This window comes from Sinocyclocheilus rhinocerous, unplaced genomic scaffold (assembly GCF_001515625.1).
Source record: "Sinocyclocheilus rhinocerous isolate Xijiao unplaced genomic scaffold, SAMN03320098_v1.1 scaffold562, whole genome shotgun sequence".
NCBI lineage: Eukaryota > Metazoa > Chordata > Actinopteri > Cypriniformes > Cyprinidae > Sinocyclocheilus > Sinocyclocheilus rhinocerous.
The window spans coordinates 60,778-64,886 of record NW_015641608.1 but is presented as its reverse complement, the minus strand read 5'-3'; the positions used below and the strand labels follow the sequence as shown (position 1 = coordinate 64,886).

Sequence of the window (4,109 nt, the reverse complement as noted above, 5' to 3'; positions counted from 1 at the left end):
AACAGCAATTATTTGAATAGTAATCTTTTTGTAATATTACATGCCTTTACTGTCACTTTTAAAGGGGTCATGAACTGAGAAATCAAAATTCCTTTAATCTTTTGATATATATAAGAGGTCACTGAGTTATAAAAACATCCTGTAAGTTTCAGAACTCAAAACTTTCTCGTTATTCTAAAAACAGCGTATATTGAAGCCAATCTGCCAAAACGACAGGATGTGGAATGTGCCACTCTATGATGTCATAGTGTGGATAAGCACCGCCTCCGCAGAAGAAGATCAACGCCTGCTTCCACATCACTGCCTGTTTAGCCCCGCCCACCGATTCACACCTGTAGTGTAAATATCGAGATGGGCAAACGCAGGTCTAAGCAGAAACCAAACCATAAGCTTTATTTGATAAACTTTATTTTTAATGAAGATCCATACCACGTCAGTAAGAACTTGGTCCTTTGTTCACTTCATTTTACCACAGATTTGTTTACAAACAAGGCACAATCCGACGCGGGATTTTCAGAAGGATTGAAATTAAAAGACGATGCTGTGCTGACTATATTGATACAGACAGTAATGTCGCAACACACGTTTTTATTATGTGCTCACTATTGCTTTGTCTATTATTACAGATCGTTTGATGTGTACTGAGTATTTATGCATTTTAACCTTAAACAGCAGCGTCCATCTCTGAAGGATATAGGCTGTCAAACATACACAACTGTTGACCAATCATAGCAGTGGGCGTTTACCTCAATCAGTCACAGTCACACCTATTCAAACAGAGTGTTCTGATGAGGGGGGTTAAAAACAGGACAGAAAATAGCCTATTCTAAATTATGTGGGGTTTTTTTTTTTTTGATGTAAAAATCTTGATAACATTACAAGTGGACCTCAGAGAACAGTACAAAATAATAAAAAGCAGTTCATGACCCCTTTAAACCATTTAATGCATCCTTGCTGAATAAAAGCATTCATTCTTTAAAAAGAAATCTTATTGACCCCAAACTTTTGAACAGTAGTGTATATAACAGATATTTTGTTAAATTATATGTTTTATAAGTACCCAGTTTGTTTATGGAGCACCTAGTTTTTCCTCTCTGCTGCCTTTCACATCACATCAATTGATTTATGAGACACGCTGGGTCTAATGAAAGTACTGACCTAACACTGCGGCCCAAACCATATTGCAGATCTGTGAAAAACCCCTGAGTCATCCAACTCTATTTCACACTGTTTTTCACAGTACATTTAAAACAGGATTTTGCAGCGTACATCCACTACAATTCCACATTTCAAGATGTCTCTCCAAACGAACGTGCAAACAAGCAAAAATGCCTGGCAGTGATTAAAGTCCAGCTACACAGAAAGGGGTTTTTGAATAGGCCTATAATCCTGTGAAGCTACTTAACACACACACACACACACACACACACTGAGATAGTCTCTTTATCAACATCAAAATACCCTCGGCAAGACAAGCACCCTCTCCAGCCATCGCACTGCAACCTAAACTCAACCTTCCTCCATCCCCTTCTGCAAACGCAAACACACACACACACACACACACTTTCCTCCTTCCACTCAGCTGTTTACTGCCGAACTGATGAAAACCTTGTTATGTAACTCCACCAGTCTTAACGGGCTACACACAGACGGGCTTTCAGAATACATGCATAACCGCCCACATCTGCCACCGTCTTCAAAATGACTGCCGGCCTTTGAGAGCTCCTCACACATCGAGCAGTCTTAACCCGGACACTAGTCAGGCAGGCGTCTCTTAGTATGCATCCCACGTCTACTCGTCTCAGCCAGGGCATCAGAGAGGCGGATGCAGTGACTGCAGGCTGCAACTCTCTCTCTCTCTCTCTCTCTCTCTCTCATAAAAACATGCATATACGGCCATCTTGGGGAACAGGAGAAGAGGAGGAGAAAAATTGATTCTTGTGTTGAGGCCTGAGGAGAAATGTGGAGCATGTGTATGTGGAAATATATGCTGAATATTATATCAAAGAAAGACAAGGAGCACAGCTGCAAAAACATAACACATGAAGTTACACACCATGACATCTTTACAAACATTCACCCCCCCCACCCCCACGCCCTCCTAAAACGTTTAAACACGCCCCCACATGTCTACGTCACTGTGTGGGAAGATTTGCATAACGCCGCCCAAATGTTCACGCAAAGAAAGAAGGCGTAGGCTAGGCCTAACTTTATTGTTGCTGCCACCGCCGCCGCCATGTTGTGAAGACGCTCTGTCTGTCTATCTATCTATCTATCTATCTATCTATCTATCTATCTATGTTTTTTTGTTTAATTTAAATTTGTTTAAATAAAAAATTTGTTTAATTTAATTTAATTTTAATTTATTTTACTTATTGTTCAAAAAATGTCTCATGGAATTTTTCATAGATTTAAAAAAAAAAAAAATTCCACTGTTTTAAGGAGTTGATTGCGCACAGTCACATTCATATAAATGTATATATAAATGTTACTCTGACAAAGAAACAGAGCATTTCTGAGGGGTTTGGGAAAATCTGACTTATTCCTATTGCAGAATATTATCACATCCCAGCTCCTATCAAATGAGCAACAGCTGCACTCAGATTACCTCTCCAAAACACAGATGTGCAAGAATGAGGGCATAAAGTATATATGTGTGATGAATATGAAAAGACAGTGATTAGTACAAAAGTCAAAAGAAAAATGAGAGTCTGAATGGCTTTTATGGTGGGAGACAGGCAGCAGCTGGTCGGTTGCTAAGACAACCAGGATTAGTCCTGCGCCATTGGCCCTCAGCTGGACCACAGACTCTTTCTCCAGGAGGTCTGAACTCCATCCCACCTGGATTACAACACATCTGGCTCAAATAATCATTTATATCATAGCGTTTTTGTCAAAATATACACATTTCATGTGATAGACATAGTGCACACTATACCTAAAGCCAACTTGTTAACAATATTGATCTACAGAAACAGAGCCGATAACACAATGCCTGGCATGAGAGGAGAAAAAAAGTGATTGCTGGTTTAACATATCAATCATTTATGACACTGTAATAGGAAAACGCAAATGTAAACAAACAAGAAGAGGGAAGGACACAAGAGTATGACATCATCAGTAGTAATGCAGAAGGGTGCAGTATCAGAACACCACCACAGGGGGAGCAGTGCGTTTGAATTGAGAGGGACGACAATACAAGCTACACTCTTAAAAATAAAGCTTCCAAATAAGTGTTTTCACAGTGATGCCATAGAAGAACCATTTTGGGTTCCCCAAAGAACCTTTCAGTAGACAGTTCTTAAAAATAACCTATTTTTTTTTCCAGTGCGAAGAACATTTTAGTTGCCAGATCCTTTTTAAGAGTGTATTTTCATCCTAAACATATTTTGTTACTTGTTAGAGGCTTTAAAGTGCTGAAAAGAGTGCCAGCATGTGAAGTAGGCATGTGAACGACTGACTGAGAGTATTGTCCAGTGGCAGATGAAACAGATTCAGATACACAGTAGTTTTATTCAGAAAAGCAGGCTGGGTCGACCCATTATGCAGATTTTGTAGAACGGGGGGTTTGCACTCTGAGACCCTCTTTGCTGAACTAGGTCACACTTTGTCATGAAAGCAAAGAATTTCATTGAAAAGAAAAGGGAAATTAACAAACAACGCTGTCAGCAACTTGTGCATGTTGGAGAAATAATTGATTTAGCTAATGCTGAGTACCAGCACTGCTCGATAGTCCAGAATAGATTGAATAGTCTCTCCATGGCTTAGTTTAGCCCTCTATCTTGTTCTCTATCACACACTCACATTGTCTGGCAAGACCAAACATCACTTCCAGGACGTTTGGGAAGAATCCGTAATGAGACAGAGGCATTGTGGCAGGGAGGCGTCTCCATGGTGACAGGAAGCCAAGCTAGAAAAAACACACAATAGTCAGCAGCAGTGGGAGGTAAAGGTGACCGTGATTTCACCAAGTACAACATATTCCTGAATCAACATCCTTGTTGATCCTGGAACAATATTCCAATTAACCAATCAGAATTGAGGGATAACTTTTCAGGAAATATCTGTTTTAGGCTTACGATCAGGGTTAGGTGCTTCTACACCCTTGT

At 40.0% G+C, this 4,109-nt stretch overlaps 1 long non-coding RNA gene across 1 annotated transcript in view; it reads right to left on the bottom strand.

Moving 5' to 3' along the window:
* Positions 1 to 2,463: 2,463 nt before the first annotated feature.
* The window catches only part of LOC107755220 (uncharacterized), an 11,118-nt gene continuing 9,472 nt past the window's right edge, over positions 2,464 to 4,109 (bottom strand). Inside the window, exons 2-3 of the long non-coding RNA XR_001641668.1 lie at positions 3,805 to 3,910; positions 2,464 to 2,841 (exon numbers count right to left, since the gene is read on the bottom strand). This is a non-coding gene — a long non-coding RNA (uncharacterized LOC107755220). The remainder of the gene's footprint in view (positions 2,842 to 3,804; positions 3,911 to 4,109) is intronic.